Source organism: Barbus barbus (assembly GCF_936440315.1).
Source record: "Barbus barbus genome assembly, chromosome: 11".
NCBI classification, from domain to species: Eukaryota; Metazoa; Chordata; class Actinopteri; order Cypriniformes; family Cyprinidae; genus Barbus; species Barbus barbus.
In genome coordinates this window covers 10796747-10814699 of record NC_136739.1, presented here as the reverse complement: position 1 = coordinate 10814699, position 17953 = coordinate 10796747, and the positions used below count along the sequence as shown (strand labels likewise).

The 17953-nt window shown below is 45.1% G+C and overlaps 1 protein-coding gene across 1 annotated transcript in view; it reads right to left on the bottom strand.

Annotated features, from left to right (window-relative positions):
• The window catches only part of LOC306876619 (polypeptide N-acetylgalactosaminyltransferase 13-like), a gene marked incomplete at its 3' end in the record, with an annotated part of 131433 nt that overhangs the window by 35329 nt on the left and 78151 nt on the right, over window positions 1-17953 (bottom strand). The window lies entirely within an intron of this gene.

The window sequence follows — 17953 nt, the reverse complement described above, 5'->3', positions numbered from 1 at the left end:
ACAGCTAAAAATCAAGATGTAATCTGACATATTTTTATTGTAATTCATTCCCTCAACAACTGTCATATTTATTGAAGAACCAGGGTTTCACAGTTTTGGTAAACTTCATTTAATTTACATTTTAAAAAATCCTATATTCCATTTAAAAAAAATCCTATATTCCTAAATGACTGGAAAAAAACAAGTAAATAAAATGAATGGTAATAAAAGGTCTGAAATCATGGGACTGAATTAACTTGAATTATTTTAATATATTGCCACTCCTAGTGTAAATAAAATCATACTTACATGAGGGTCTTTGAATATTGTCTTTGACAACAGGGTGCCTTGGATTCAAAGAGGTTGACAACCACTGCTCTACAGGACATTTATCTGCTGTCTGACTAGACGTTTATTGTAAACATCTTTTGCTGAGTACTATATTTAGTTTATCTTATGGCAAAAAGCACGAGAAAAGGAAAAGCAAAAATAACTTGGAAACAAGGCTTGGTCTCAAGTCTTTAAAACAGGGGTGTCAAACTCATTTTCACTGAAGGCCACTTCAACATTATGGCTGCCATCAAAGGGACGGTTGTAACTGTAAGACTGTACAAATGTTACTACTCCTTTAACATAGTTAAATAACTGTATCTTTATTTTATTATTAATTATTTAATTTGCAAATATTGCATATGCATTTGCATAGATGTAAAATATATGTTATTGCTCTGTTATTTTAACAAATCCTTTTAATTGATCAGGTTAAGAAATCCAAAATACTCCATAAATAAAAGTAAATAAGGACAATTATCATCAAACACAGGTCATTACATTAACTTTGTTAAAAACCTTTTTGTTACATTTATGGTACAACAAATAACTGAACCCGGTCTCATGCGAAAATGCATATAAACAGTACGCCAAATAAAAACGAAAACTCATGGTATTGATACGCAAAAATGGACTTTGGCGTACATATGATACGAACGAGTTCGGCGTGCATAGCCTATAATATGCAGTTTTCACGTCCATATGATACAAAATTTGTTGGAGTGCATACGATTTCGCGTACATACCATACGCATCTACCCCACAACCCTAATCCTACCCATCACGTAGCATATACAAGACAAAGTCAATTTTTGCATGTAGGTACCAAGAGTTTTCGTTATTAATTGGCTTACTATTTATACGCACTTTTATGAGATCGGGTTAAATAATTGTGAGCTGCAAAGAACATGTGACCGATATGGCATTTAAAAAACAAACGAGCCCTGTCTCATAAAATGCGTATCAATAGCACGATTTTCTGTTTCTATTTGGCATACGATTTATCTGCAGAAATTGACTTTGGTGTACATATGCTACACACGTGTTTGGCGTACATGATACGCAATCAATGCCTGTAGTAGAAAAAAAGAAGTGGCGGTACTGAACCTCACTCCCACACACTGTTAAAAATATATTGTAATTTTACAGGAAATTCCTGGTAACTAATTGCCATGAATTGTGTCGTTAAATAACAATAATTTACTGACATAAGTTTACAGTTCATTTACAGCTCTTCATTTTTACAGTATGTTACTGTTACACTACCATGGAAATTAACTCTGCTCCAATTGCTTCAAACAGTTTGAGTTTAAAATACTAGTATTCATACGGTGTTAGTAATTTAATAAGTGAAATAAGTGAACTAAGAAGAAATATTTCATAGTATAAAACTGCAAACACTTTAAATAACTAAAAACATGTCTTTAACTCAGATAGTTGCAGTTCATCACCAGCTATAGCACATATGCATGCGTTAAAGTACTTAACAAAAAGATCATCGCTGCTTAGGCAACTGCACTGTTACTGCCTTTAAATAAAGCAGCAGAAAATCAGTGTTTGTGGCTCAATACACAAAAAATGGCGCCGCTGATGGCAGCTATTGTGCCTTGCTCTTCAGTGTTTGTACTGTTTTTGTTTGTTTTTCAAATACGATCAGTTTTACCAGGGATGACCTGCTGAACATTCGGCAGAACACACCACAAAATCTTTTACCGGATTTAGATTTTTCGGACGTTTTGCTGGACATTGTAGTTGGCGGAGCCGTAGCTCTGGTCAAACGCTACAGGAGGTGCAGACGGGGGAAGCGAGCTGGAGCACTCGTCAGCGCGGATTTCGAATGGCGTTGCCTAGCATCCATCTGGCGAATCTCCGCTCTCTACCCAACAAAACGGATGAACTCCTTCTGCTCACCCGGACAAACAAGGATTTTTCTAACTCTGCTGCCCTGTGTTTCACAGAAACCTGGCTGAATGGCAACATACTGGAGAGCGTGCTACATCTGCCTAATTATCAGCTGATCAGAGCAGATCGCGACGCAGAATCAACGGGGAAATCGCGCGGCGGGACGTGCTTTTACATCAATGAGAGGTGGTGTACAGATGTAACTGTGTTAATGAAGATGTGCTGTTCAGATCTAGAAACGCTCTTCATTAACTGCAAGCCGTTCTATTCGCCGCGGGAGTTCTGCTCGTTCATTCTCGTGAGTGTCTACATTCCACCGCAAGCGCACGTGAGCACAGCTCTACAGAAACTCGCTGATCTGATCACAGAGAGTGAGCAACAACACCCGGACTCTGTTTTAATCATTCTCGGGGTCTTTAATAAAGCAAATCTCTCCCGCGAACTGCCAAAATACAGACAGCACATTACATGTCCCACCAGAGACAGTAATATATTGGATCACTGTTACACAACAATAAAGGACGCATATCACTCAGTTCCACGAGCAGCTTTAGGACTCTCTGATCACTGTTTGGTTCATCTTATTCCATCCTACAGGCAGAAACTTAAGTTTGCAAAGCCTTTATTAAGATCTGTTAAAAGATGGACTAACGAAACAGAGCGGGATCTGCAAGCCTGTTTCGACCTCACTGATTGGACTGTTTTTGAAGCCGCTGCCACCGATCTGGACGAGCTCACAGAGACTGTAACATCTTATATCAGTTTCTGTGAGGATATGTGGATTCCTAACAGGACTCATCTAATCTACAACAATGACAAACCATGGTTCACTGCAAAACTCAGACAGCTCCGTCAAGCCAAAGATGCTTACAGAAAGGGGGATAAAGTCTTGAACAAACAGGCCAAATACACACTGGAAAAGGAGATCAGAATGGCAAAGATGAATTATTCTGACAAGCTCAGGAAAAAATTATCTTCCAGTGATCCTGCTTCAGTGTGGATAGGAATGAAGGATATCGTCTCGGTTACGTACGTAACCCTCGTTCCCTGATGGAGGGAACGGAGACGTTATGTCGTGACGACATTAGGGGATTTACTTGGAAGCCCCGACTGCCTCTGATAAGAGAAAACGCCAATGAAATTTGGCTAGTGGATTTTGCATACCTGAGCCACTCCCCATGCATACGGGTATAAAAGGGCGACAGGTGCATCCACTCATCAGGTTTTCCGCTGAGGAGCCGAGAACGTGTCCCTGGCAACCAGCGATGGTTCGAGATTGTGGCATGGGGACATAACGTCTCCGTTCCCTCCATCAGGGAACGAGGGTTACGTACGTAACCGAGACGTTCCCTATCTGTCGGTCACTACGAGTTATGTCGTGACGACATTAGGGGTCTATGGAAAGCGCCACAACCTGAACCCCGTCACGACCTTGTGGCATGCAGATGTTGACAAGCTAGCGCGTGACAGACAAATGCGATGCGAAGGTCGCAACCTTCCCGTCGCCCCAGCGCAAATTCGCTAACCTTGGTGCCCGCAGGGACCACTGAGTACATTGCTGCTGGAGATAGCCAAGCCGCTGTTCCTTTCCCCAGAAATCGGAAGGGATTTCGACCTTCTATGAAAGACTGCTTCAAGTCTTTCCTGTTTGTTGTTACAGCCCGGCAGTAACGACGGGGAAGCGAGCCTTCCGGAGAAGGGCGCTACGGAGGCCACACCCTGACCGAAGGGAGGTAACGTGTGGAGACACTGGTATGGACTGGCCCAAGCCTGGGGCAGTGCTACATACGCCTGGACCCTGGGGCAGATCCTACCTAGAAGAAGGGAGGAAGGCTGCCAGCAGGGCCTGACAGAGCTCTGTCAAAGGGAAGACACGGGTTTACCATGAGGGAAACCGTACCGTGGATGAATACACGTGTGGGATCACCCGAAGGGAATCAGGCCGCACGGGCACCTAGCCGAGTACAGGGGCTGACCGGAGACCCGGGCAAGCTAACACCGGTACTGGGCCTGGCGTCAGACTGCTCCGCCCAGCCTGACTGCCGGGGGTGCTGGAGGAACTCCGCCAGGGTTCGCCGTCTGGGGAACTAACTGGAGGAGAGAATAGGCGCTCATATCCCCGGGTAAGGGGGAATGGCGCAGCAAGCGTGACACCGGCCAACTCTTCCCGCCACTTACCTGTTACCCAACACACGGGAAGAGACTGGCTCAACGCGGAGACTGTAAAATCTCGCGAAGGTGTTCGGTGTCGCCCAGCCCGCAGCTCTAGAGATGTCTGCCAAAGAGGCGCCGTGCGCCAGCGCATAGGAGGAGGCAACACTCCGTGTGGAGTGAGCCCTCACCCCGAGGGGGCACGGCTCGCCTTGGGATTGGTACGCCAAGGCGATGGCATCCACTATCCAGTGGGTCAACCTCTGCTTGGAGACAGCCTTCCCTTTCTGCTGACCTCCGTGGCAGACAAAGAGCTGCTCAGAGCTTCTGAAGCTCCGGGTGCGGTCCACGTATATGCGCAGCGCTCTTACGGGACACAGCAACGCCAAGGCTGGGTCTGCCTCCTCCGAGGGCAGTGCTTGCAGGTTCACCACCTGATCGCGGAAGGGCGTGGTGGGAACCTTAGGCACGTATCCAGGCCGGGGTCTCAGGACAACGTGAGAGTAGGCCGGCCCAAACACAAGGCACTCTTCGCTTACCGAAAATGCTTGGAGGTCCCCGACCCTCTTGATGGAAGTGAGCGCGGTCAGGAGCGCTGTCTTGGCCGACAGGAATTTCAGCTCGACTGAGTCCAGCGGCTCAAAGGGACCCCTCTGAAGTCCAGCCAGGACAATAGAGAGATCCCAGGAGGGCATCAGGGGTGGCCTAGGAGGATTTAACCTTCTGGCACCCCTCAGGAACCTCACGATGAGATCGTGCTTCCCCAGGGACCGGCCGTCCACTGCATCGTGATGGGCCGCAATAGCAGCCACGTACACTTTCAAGGTGGAGGGCGACAGCCCGCGCTCCAACCTCTCTTGCAGGAAAGAAAGCACCACTCCAATCGTGCATCTTCGGGGGTGCTCCCGCCGAGAAGAACACCAGTCCGCGAACAGACTCCACTTCAGCCTGTGGCAGGCCACTCAAGTCTGCCGCGTCCCATCCAGGAGCCGCACATGGCGGTTCCACAGACCTGGACGCGGGTGCCGTATGGTGCCGAGCCCCTGAGAAAGAAGGTCCTTCCTCAGAGGGATGCGCCAGGGAGGGGCTGTCGCGAGGAGGGTGAGTTCCGGAAATCAGGTCCGGGTGGGCCAATATGTCGCAACCAACAAGACCTGCTCCTCGTCCTCCCTGACCTTGCACAGTGTCTGTGCGATCAGGCTCACTGGGGGAAACGCATACTTGCGCAGAGCCCGAGGCCAGCTGTGTGCCAGTGCGTCCGTGCCGAGGGGGGCCTCGGCCAGGGAGAAATACAGCTGGCAGTGGGAGGACTTGCGGGAAGCAAACAGGTCTACCTGAGCTTCCCCGAATCAACTCCAAATCAGCCGGATCGTCTCGGGATGGAGTCGCCATTCTTCGGGGAAGTGAGCTGTCGTGAGAGCGCGTCGGCTGCACGATTGAGCTCCCCCGGAATGTGGACGGCGCGCAGCGATTTGAGCTGTGACTGACTCCAGAGGAGGAGATGGCGGGCGAGCTGTGACATGCGGCGTGATCGTAGACCTCCCTGCCGGTTGATGTACGAAACAGCCGCAGTGTTGTCCGTGCGGACCAACACGTGCTGGCCTAGGAGCAGTGGCCGGAACTGCTTTAAGGCCAGATGCACTGCCAACAGCTCTAGGCAGTTGATGTGCCAAAGCAGTCGAGGCCCCATCCAGAGCCCCGAGGCTGCCTGCCCGTTGCATGTAGCGCCCCAGCCCATGCTGGAGGCATCTGTTGTGACAACAACATGCCGGGACACTTGTCCTAAGGGCACCCCGGCCCGTAGGAAGGCAAGGTCCGACCAGGGGCTGAAAGAGCGGAGACACGATAGCGTGATGGTGACACGACGTGTCCCGCGGCGCCATGCCCATCTCGGGACCCGTGAGTGTAACCAGTGCTGAAGTGGTCTCATATGAAGCAACCCGAGCGGCGTGACTGCGGCTACGGATGCCATATGCCCCAGGAGCTGCTGAAACTGTTTCAGCGGAACCACTGCCCTGCCTCTGAAGGAACTCAGGCAGTTCAGCACTGATTGGGCACGCTCGTCCGAGAGACGTGCCGTCATACTCACAGAGTCTAACTCCACACCGAGAAAAGAGATTCTCTGCACAGGGGAGAGCTTGCTCTTTTCCCAGTTGACCCGAAGCCCCAACTGGCTGAGGTGCCGGAGCACCAGGTCCCTGTGACCACCCAACTGTTCTCGCGATCGGGCCAGGATGAGCCAATCGTCGAGATAGTTGAGGATCCTGACGCCCACTTCCCGTAACGGGGCAAGGGCGCCCTCCGCCACCTTCGTGAAGGCACGGGGAGACAGGGAGAGCCCGAAGGGGAGGACCCTGTACTGCCATGCCCGCCCCTCGAACGCAAACCGTAGGAACGGCCTGTGTCGAGGGCGAATCGAGACATGAAAGTAAGCGTCCTTCAGGTCGATCGCTGCAAACCAATCCACGGAGTGAACTCATCTGCGTCAACATCTTGAACGGGAGCTTGTGTAGGGCCCGATTCAAGACTCGCAGGTCCAGGATTGGCCGGAGGCCACCGCCTTTCTTGGGCACGATGAAGTAGGGGCTGTAAAACCCCTGCCTCATCTCGGCTGGAGGGACCGGCTCGATTGCACCCTTTGCCAGAAGGACAGCAATCTCCTCGCGCAGGACAGGTGCATCTCGGACTGCCACCGAAGTCTCGAGGATGCCGCTGAACCTGGGCGGCCGCCTGGCGAACTGAATCGCATAGCCGAGTCAAACTGTGCGAATGAGCCAGCGAGACGGGCTGGGTAGCGCAAGCCACGCCCCCAGATACCGTGCAAGCGGCACCAAAGGCCCAATCGACGTGCCCGCAGTGGTGCAGCGAGGGGGAGTAAGGTTGGATGGAACAGAAGGCAGTGCGTTCTGACTCATCCCCACAAAACTCCCTAAGTCCCCGGGGGGACTGGCTAGAGGTGCGCGGGGAGGCATCGCGTCCCCAGACCGCACTCTCTTGGCCACTGGCAATATGGGTCCCGGGTGAGAGTGAGGAGGCATTGCGTCGCACACTGTCAGCCCGCAGACCTGGGAACCCGGAGGAAAGGGAAATTGCTCTTTCTTTGACAATGTGGGTACCACTGGCCCTTGAGCCAGTGGCGGAACAGAAACCACAGGATTCTCCACCCGGCCCTCCTCCGGGGGAAGGAGCGACGCTAGCCTCGTCGTCTCCTGGGAAAGAGCAAATTCCTCCATCTCCGGGTTGTGCGCGTCAGGGCCGCTTTGTCGTCTTCCTGGAGGACTTGGCGGCCGGCTGAGGCGCAGGGGGCGCCGCACTCCTGCGAGAGGCTCGACGCACCGGCCTAGGTGACGACTCAGCACGGGGCGGAGCAGCTCTGGAGGACGCAGGAGGGCGCCCACGGCGACCAGCAGACTGGGGCCTGGCCCTTGGGCCAGCGGTGGCAGCTGGAGCATCCCGCCGTTTAGGGAGGATGTGCTGAATTGCCTCCGTCTGCTTTTGTACTGCCGAGAATTGCTGGGCAAAACCCTCGACAGTGTCGCCAAATAGCCCCGTCTGGAAGATGGAGGCGTCGAGAAAGCGTACTTTGTCGACGTCCTTCATCTCGGCCAGATTGAGCCAGAGATGGCGCTCTTGGACCACTACCGTGGACATCGCCTTCCCGAGGGACCGCGCCGTGACTTTCGTCGCCCGGAGAGCGAAGTCAGTCGCCGTGCGCAGCTCCTGCATCAACCCCGGGTCGGGACTACCCTCGTGCATTTGTTTTAGTGCCTTGGCCTGGTGAACTTGCAGGATGGCCATGGCATGCAGGGCAGAGGCGGCCTGGCCCGCAGCGCTGTAGGCCTTGGCGGCGAGTGCGGCCGTCAGCTTACAGGCTTTGGACGGGAGACGCGGACGATTCCTCCAGGTGGCGGCGTTTTGCGGGCACAGGTGCACCGCAACCGCTCTCTCCACCTGGGGAATATCCACGTACCCCCTGGCCGCCCCGCCATCGAGGGTAGTGAGGACGGAGGAGGGAGACGAGCGGCTTCTGGTCGAGAAAGGGGCCGTCCACGACTTCGTCAGCTCCTCATGCACCTCCGGGAAGAAAGGCACCGGGGCAAAGTGCGGCCGCTGGTCACGTTTTTGCGCCGATGAACCAATCATCCTGCCGCGAGGGCTCGGGACTGGGCGGTCTGTTGACCTCCAGCCCGATACTCACGGCTGCCCGGGCAAGCATGGCCGTCAGCTCTGGGTCCGGATCGGCAGTGGCGACAACACCCGAGGGGGGCAGCCCCGCCGATCGTTCATCCTCAGAGGACGAAAGCCCATCCCCCGATGCCGCGATCGACATCTGATCCTCGGGCGGCGCACCGAATGAAATGCTGGCGGCCCCGTGAGGCGAACCAGCGAAATCACTCGGGAACCGGACGGAACAAGCGCTGCGGGAGGAGTAAGAGGTCCGTGGGGGCGTGCCCGGCGGAGAAGCTCTTACTGTCACCCTCAGATCTCCCAGAGCGCCCGCCGGCGGTCCTCTGCTCGAGCCAGAGAGACCGGGACGGGTGGCGGCAGAGGGTGCCAATCCTTTCAGAAAGGAAAGGCGAGAACGCAGCGTTGCCATGTTCATACGCCCACAACAGGCGCATGACTCATCCACAAACGCATCTTCAGCGTGCTGGATGCCCAGACACTGAAGACAACGCTCGTGACCGTCATCCGAGGACAGGAAGCGACCGCAACCAAGAGAACACGGACGGAACGGCATCTTTAAAAAGACGCGAACCGCCCAGTGTTTTAGAAATTTGCTCTTTCAGGTGAAGTGCCCAGGGGAATCGCTGCTGCAGGGACACCGCTGTCTGCACCGTAACGCCACCCAGGAACAAACTTCGAGGCAGACGGCTTTGTGGAGATCTGATCTGTTTTGAAGATTTCTCATCCACTCGGCTCCGAAGCAAAAATCTGATGAGTGGATGCACCTGTCGCCCTTTTATACCCGTATGCATGGGGAGTGGCTCAGGTATGCAAAATCCACTAGCCAAATTTCATTGGCGTTTTCTCTTATCAGAGGCAGTCGGGGCTTCCAAGTAAATCCCCTAATGTCGTCACGACATAACTCGTAGTGACCGACAGATAGGGAACACCAGTTACAAGTCACTATCCCCCAGCACTCTGGAAAATCAACACCTGGCAGACAACTTGAACGACTTTTATTGTTGTTTTGAAAGATCACCCCACACCCGCCCTGAACACCTCTCCACACAACCATTCACACCTCCAGCAACCCCTCTCTCCCCCACACCTACGATTCAAATCAGCGAAGAAGATGTGTGCCAGGTCTTCAGGAAGAACAAAAGAAGGAAAGCACCAGGCCCAGATGGTGTGTCACCAGCTTGCCTAAAAACCTGTGCTGATCAGCTGGCCCCCATCTTCACATAGATCTTCAACAGATCACTGGAGCTGTGTGAAGTCCCCTCATGCTTCAAACACTCCACCATCATCCCCATCCCAAAGAAACCCAAAATTACTGGACTTAATGACTACAGACCTGTGGCCCTAACGTCTGTAGCATGAAATCATTTGAAAGACTGGTTTTGGCTTATCTGAAGGACATCACTGGACCCTTACTGGACCCCCTGCAGTTTGCCTACAGATCAAACAGGTCTGTGGATGATGCAGTTAACATGGGACTGCACTTCATCCTGCAGCATCTGGACAGACCAGGGACTTATGTGAGGATCCTGTTTGTGGACTTCAGCTCCGCTTTTAACACCATCATCACGGAAACCCTTCAAAATAAACTAACCCAGCTCTTCGTCCCCACCTCCGTCTGCCAGTGGATCAACAGCTTCCTGACAGACAGACAGCAGCTAGTAAAGCTTGGTAAATTCACATCCAGCACTCGTACCATCAGCACTGGAGCTCCTCAGGGCTGCGTTCTCTCCCCACTGCTCTTCTCCCTCTACACCAACGACTGCACCTCTAAAGACCCCTCTGCAGAGCTGGGTAGTAACTGATTACATGTAATCTGGATTACGTAATCAGATTCCAAAAATTAAGTACTTGTAATCAGAGTAAATTACATTTTAAAATACTCGTAATCAGACTACAGTTACTTTTTTATGGATTACATGATTACATATTATTCACACAATAGCAATAAATTATTCATAAATCATTGATTCCCCCTAATTTCTCTTTTTCATCTTTTAAATTTTCCTTTCTAAAATAGTCTACCGAATATATACTTATTATATATGTATAAATAGTCCAGTCTTGCGGACATTCACACAAAGATCAGTCAGTAATCAAACTCTGTAGGTTTTTTAACCATGTATTATTAATTATAACTAATTAAAATGCACATATTCACGTTATTTCTTAGATACATGTAATGCAGGCATTCCAAAACTTTTTGTTATCTAAACCTTATTCACCAAATATATTTGCTTTAAGTACCCCTGAGATTTTAAAATAAATATTTCAATAATTAAGTATCACATTTGCATGTTCACGGTTTCTTTGATGTTGATTAATGATCACATGGCATGCAGGTAAATACAAATATTTAATCTTTTTTAGTAAGTGTTTTATTTAAAACAAAGACTATAGAAACACAAAGACTGTTCACTCCTATACTTATGAATGGGAGAAACTGCAACACGCAATATGGAGGAATAGTCCCACCTTCGAAATGAAAGAGCCAAATTTCCCCATAGAAACCTGACTAGACCAACCAATGCACATGCACAGTATAAGCAGGTTATGATTCTGCATGCACATTGCCTGGTCTAGCCTGAAAAATAAGCTTTTTAAACGCTATTTGAGCATAAGAAACAACATTCATGGGGCAATTAATGATGGAACAATGATGGAAGCTGACAAGATGGCGTTGGCGTTCCAATATCAAGTAATGACTCACTTGATTTTGTGCAGTGGGTGCAAGAGCCTACTCATGCTCATGGTCACACGTTGGATTTGGTTTTTTCACGTGGATTTCAAATTTCGGACATTGAAATCACTGAAACTTGTTTTTCTGACCACAGATTGGTACTTTTTTCTTCTCATCTTCCTGATCCAGTTGCTGCCTCATGTCCAGTAACTCGTTTGAATCGTTATTTCTCCACTCAGTCATGTGAGAGATTTGCATCCTCCTACGCTATAACTGATCCACCTTTGCCTGAATTGTTCTCTTCTCTGCAGGATGTGAACAGACTTTTTGATTTCTTTAATCAAAAATGTTTGTCTACTTTGAATCTCATCGCTCCGTTAAAACCTAAACGTATTGTCACCAAACATCAGCCTTGGCTTAATGATTCAACTCGTTTGTTTAGAAAGGCCTGTAGAAGAGCAGAGCGAAAATGGTGCAAGGATAAATTACAGGTCTCTTATGAAATTTGGAGAGATTCCTTATTTGTGTATCAGAGAGCTGTTAAGGCCGCCAAGTCCAAGTATCTATCTGAGTTTATTAGTGACAACTCTCACAGACCTAAGGCACTCTTCTCTGCTATTGACTCCGTGCTCAGTCCCCCTGTCATCATTTTTCCTGATTCTTCCGTATCACTGTGTGAACAATTTTGTACATTTTTTAACGAGAAATCCTTTCAATTAAGATCTAACTTGCCCTTGGGGAACTCGGCCCAACCTGTGAGATCAAGTGGTCAAATGCTATGGAATAACTTTCAGCCTGTTTCCTTTGAATTCTGTAAAGGCATTGTTGAACGTCTAAGACCAACTTCGTCTTCTCAAGATATTATTCCATCTAGATTTTTAAAACAGATTTTCAATATCATTGGACACGATCTTCTATCAATCTTTAATACTAGTTTAACTACTGGGGTTGTTCCTGACTGCTTAAAAACAGCTACAGTAACTCCATTATTAAAGAGGCCTAATCTTGATTCTTCAAATTTTAATAATTTCAGGCCTATATCAAATTTGCCATTTCTTTCAAAGATCCTTGAGAAAATTGTGTTGACTCAGCTACAGTCCCATTTGATGTCAAATAATATTCTTGAAAAATTCCAATCGGGTTTTAAGTCTCAACACAGCACGGAAACTGCACTTCTAAAAGTTGTAAATGATATTTTAATAGAAACAGATAAAGGGAATGCTGTAGCTTTGGTGCTTCTAGACTTAAGCTCTGCATTTGATATGGTTGACCACACGATCTTGATTTCAAGGTTGGAGAGTTGTGTTGGGTTACAAGGAAAGGTATTGAAATGGTTTCAATCTTTCTTAGCAAACAGAAGTTTTAGTGTCTCCATTGGCCAACATAGTTCGTCCTCACACCCACTTGTCTGTGGGGTGCCTCAGGGCTCAATTCTTGCCCCAGTTTTATTTTCTATATTCATGCTACCAATGGGTGCTATCTTTGAGAAATATGGAGTGTCCTTCCACTTATATGCGGATGATACTCAGTTGTACTTTCCCTTGAAACACAAAAGTAAATAATTTTTAGGACCTCTGTTGAATTGTTTAAACGAATTGCAAATTTGGCTAAAGCAGAATCTTTTAGTGTTAAACGAGAACAAAACTGAAATCATTCTGTTTGGTTTAAAGTCATATGAAGACTGTGCCCTTCACTTTGGTCATCTCTCTTCCTACCTTACACCCTGTGCCAAAAATCTTGGTGTTCTTTTTGACTGTAACCTGGGTTTTGAGAAACAAATTACCGCAGTGGTCAAATCAAGTTTCTTCCACTTACAGCGTTTATCCAAAATTAAATCCTTACTCTCTGTAAAACAGTTTGAACAGATTATTCACTTGTTTGTTTTATCTCGTTTAGACTGTTGTAATTCACTATACTATGGTATAAGTCAGTCTTCTATAATGCGTCTGCAGATGGTCCAAAACGCTGCTGCAAGATTAATGACAGGCAGACGAAGGTTCGATCACATCTCGCCCATTCTCATTTCACTAAACTGGTTACCAGTTAAATTTAGAATTATCTTTAAAATTTTAATTTTTGTTTTTAAATCTCTGCATAATCTCGCCCCGTCCTATCTTTCTGAGGCAATTACTACCTATAAACCTAACAGATCCCTAAGATCCAGTAACCTTGGTCTCTTCTCTGTTCCTAGATCGAGGCTTCGCTGCAGAGGTGATCGAGCCTTTGCTGTTGCTGGCCCCACTCTGTGGAACAATTTACCAGCTTCTATTAGAGCTGCGCCCTCCTTGCCGGTTTTTAAGTGCCAGCTTAAAAACCATCTTCTGTCAATAGCTTTTACATAGCCTTGTCAATTGTATTGTTATATTGTGTTGTGATGTACTTTGGTTTTATATTTGTTGTATTTTTAGCTGTACTGTACAGCACTTTGGATCAACTGGTAGTTGTGTGAAAGTGCTCTATAAATAAAAAGAAAGAAAAGAAAGAAAAATAAATTAATTTCAGATTTTTTTTTGCTGATTTGACATAATGTGAGTTTGACATAATGTGAGTCAGATAATGCTATTTAAATCAATGTGATAAACGAGTTAAATCAAAAGTAATCTAAAAGTAATATCAAAGTAATCTGATTACATTACCTAAAATGTGTAATGTAACAGATTACATTACTGACTACAATTTTTGTCATGTAATCTGGAATCAGTAACGAATTACAATTTGTAAGTAATCTACCCAGCTCTGCCCCTCTGTCAAGCTCTTGAAGTTCGCAGACGACACCACACTGATCGGCCTCATCCAGGATGGTGACGAGTCTGTTTACAGACAGGAGGTTAAGGAGCTGGCTGTCTGGTGCGGTCTTAACAACCTGGAGCTTAACACGTTCAAAACTGTGGAGATTAATAATAATAATAATAATTCATTACATTTATAATAGTGGATTTCTGGAGAGAGTGCTGTACATTCACTACCCCACCTACAATCCCTGCCGGCCCGAGACTCGAACTCACAACTTTTGGAGAGTTGGATCCGACTCTCTTACCATTAAGCCACGACTTCCTGTATGTCTACACAGAAGAAAACGCTGTCTAATCTCTGCCCCGGTATGAGTTGTGTCGAGCTATTCATTAATCTGGTTGTTTGATGAGAAAAAAGATTAAATGTAGCTGCAATAAACGCATCAAGAATCCTTAAATCCTTTTTCGTTTCTTGGAAAAAAATGAAAAAATGAAAAAGGAGCTGTTTTCTCATTTTTCTACATCGAATATTAGTGAACGCTCGATTCCCGATTTTGTTTTTATAATTTCAAAAGGAAAATCCATTGGCCGCCAAGTACACGGACCAAATAGTAATCCATCTGCGAGTAGAGAGATTTGCGCTCGTGCATTGATACGCTCTCGCATTGGCAACAGTGTTAATTTTGGCAGGTATTTTTGATTTAGTCTTAGTCTTTATCCTGAGATGAAAATGCTTAATAGTCTTGGTCACATTTTAGTCACTTGAGTCTTTCATAGTTTTAGTCGACGAAAAGTCGTTGCATTTTTGTCAACTTTTATTCATTACCTTTAGTCAAACTGCAGTTACCCACATTTATTTTGGTAGCTATTTCATGTAGTATTCCAACAAAATTAGTCATCAATTGTTCTCTCTTTAGACCAAATCAATTAAGCTTATGATAAATTTGAATCAAGGACTGAATTTGGAAAAACTGGAATAAATTGAATTTTTTTGGTAGAGATACAAATTAAACTAATTTTTCAGATACAGTAGGTTTACGTAACAAGTCTACATTTATTTAACATCTTTTGTTGGTTAACAATTATGACACAGATAATTAGGAATGCTGTCCATTTAGCCCTCTATGGGATAAATGGCGCTAAGAAAATTGCATTTAAAATACAATGTTAATGTTCAACCAACAAAATTTTATTTTAGTGATGTTAAATTACATCCCCTTCAACCAGTAAAATAAAAATTTATGGTAACACTTTATAATAACGTCCAGTTATAATTAATTTATAAGTGATTAGTTAATGATTAAATAATCGTTTACAAAACATTCATAAGCAATTAATAAGTGATATGCTAACAATTTGTGTATGTTTTGTTAATTCATTTAAAAGTCATTTACAAGTAATTAGCTAATGATTAACTAATCATTTGCAAAACATGACTATGCATTCATAGATGATTAATAATTGATATGTTAATATTTTTATCTATGTTTTGTAGAATAAGTTTTGAATCATTTACAAGTGATTAGATGATGATGAACTAATCATTTACAAAACATAACTATACATTCACAAATGATTAAGTATATGCTAACAATTTATAAATCTATCATAAGTTATCTTTAAATATAGCATCATGAAATAATCAAACAGATCCTTAATGGTTAATAGTTAATAGTTAATATATTATTAATCACTTATAGATCATTGAAATGTCAACATTGTACTATTATCTCAATAAACATTATAAATCATTTACAAAGCTTTCTGCATCCCCTAATCTAAAGTGTAAACTAATCATCAGTTGTAAATGTTTTACAAACTTTATGGTTTCCAGTCGTGTGTGCGTAAATATATATATATATTCACAAACAACCTGTAACCTGGAAGGTTTGTAAAACATTTACAACTGATGAGTAGTTTACACTTTAGATTAGGGGAACCGCAGGGCTACATCATGTGTCATTCACCGGTGAGAAAACTTTATAGCACAGTTAGTAAATGTACTACAATACCAGGAAGGAAGATCGGGTTGTTGATTTTTGCCTGCCATTCTTGCTCTATCTGCACAGCGTGCGTGAATGTGCTGATGACGTATCGTGTCTGCGCGAACAGGGTGCGCAGAGGTATGCAAATACATACGTTGACAGGCAGGTAGGAAAGCCAATTAAATCGCTCGGACCGAGCATTTTGATTGGACGAACATTTCTTGGTCCTACACATTCCACAGAATATATAAATACAGATAAATACATTTAGACCACTTAAATTAATGACTGCTATCAGGATGTGAAGAGACTTTCAACCAGAATAACAAAAAAAATTTCTGAAGACAATCACCTATGGCACCTTTAACTTAGCCTAAAGGATGTATTTTGAATGTCCGGTAGTCCTCAAATAACATTTTAGTCACGTCTCGTCTTGTTAACGAAGACGCAGCATAAATTTAGTCATAGTTTTTATCATCAGATATTAGTTTTAGCTCGTTAACGTCTCGTCTTAGTCACAGAAAAAAGGTTCATTGACGAATATTTTTAGTTGTTGTTTTCGTCGATGAAATTAACACTGACAGGCAATATAATGCACTCTGGACATTTGTCATTAAAATAACTCAATAGAAACTGCCTCAAAAGAACTATTAATATGAGAATGAAGTCGTGTCTGAAAGCAGCGATTGATTTTTTTTATTCGTTAAATGAATGGAGAATATAGTGTTTTTCCATTTCCTTCGGTGGTGCTCGAGCACTGAGGTCCGCACTTATTCCTTTGAGCGTCCACCCTGTCATCATAAACGGAAAACCCCTACACCCTTAATCCTAACCGTTGCGTATCATATGCGCTCCAAAGTAAAACTATCATTTGTAAAACTGCATTTTTTTCATCTTAAAAATATATCTAAATTGAGACCTATGCTCAAATTTCAAATGCAGAAATGTTAATTCATGCATTTATGACCTCAAGATTAGATTATTGTAATGCTTTATTGGGTGGTTGTTCTGCACGCTTAATAAACAAACTCCAGATGGCCCAAAATGCAGCAGCTAGAGTTCTTACTAGACCCAAGAAGTATGACCACATACCCGGTTAGCCCGGTTCTGTCAACACTGCACTGGCACTATTGAACATCGCATAGATTTTAAAATCTTGTTAATTACTTATAAAGCCCTGAATGGTTTAGCTCCTCAGTACTTGAGAGAGCTCTTATCGCATTATAGTCCTCCACGTCTGCTGCGATCTCAAAACTTTGGCCATTTTATAATACCTTGAATATCAAAATGAACTGCGGACGGTTTATCCTTTTCCTATTTAGCGCCACAACTCTGGAACAATCTACCTAACACTGTTCGGGAGGCAGACACACTCTGTCAGTTTAAATCTAGATAAAGACCCATCTCTTTAACTTGGTTTACACATAATACACTAATACGCTTCTAAAGCCCTATTTGGACGGTAATTGTTTCTCAGGGGGACGTAAGTGATTTTTACCATTTACAGGAAGTAGTTGGTTATTGATATCCTGGATTCGGACAGAATTTAAGTGTTTTTCTCCCACCACCCCGTAAAAATCCCCGGCCGAATTACTGTTTTTTGACAAACACCAAGGTCGTGTGGTAATTAAATTGCCGTCCGAATCCACATCTCTGAGATTACAAGAAATCAAATCAAAATTAAAAAAAAAAATTTGGGATTTTCTCCCAAATACCGTAAGTTAACGTTGTACTTCGCTGTAATTTGCATACTGTACATATTTATTTCTGAAATGCTGGAAAGTATTTAAAAGAACAATACTTCATATTCATAACTGCACCATAGCGACTGGGAGCAGAAAGAGAAGAAAAGCACGTAAACATTCGGTCTTTATTATGGCAGTAGCAGATATGCAATACAATTTTAAAATGTGTACTACAAACAGTTGTATATCGCGTATAATTATATACAACTATAGCACGTCTATTTTCCTATTTTTAAACAGGAGATTTAAATAATAAATAAATAG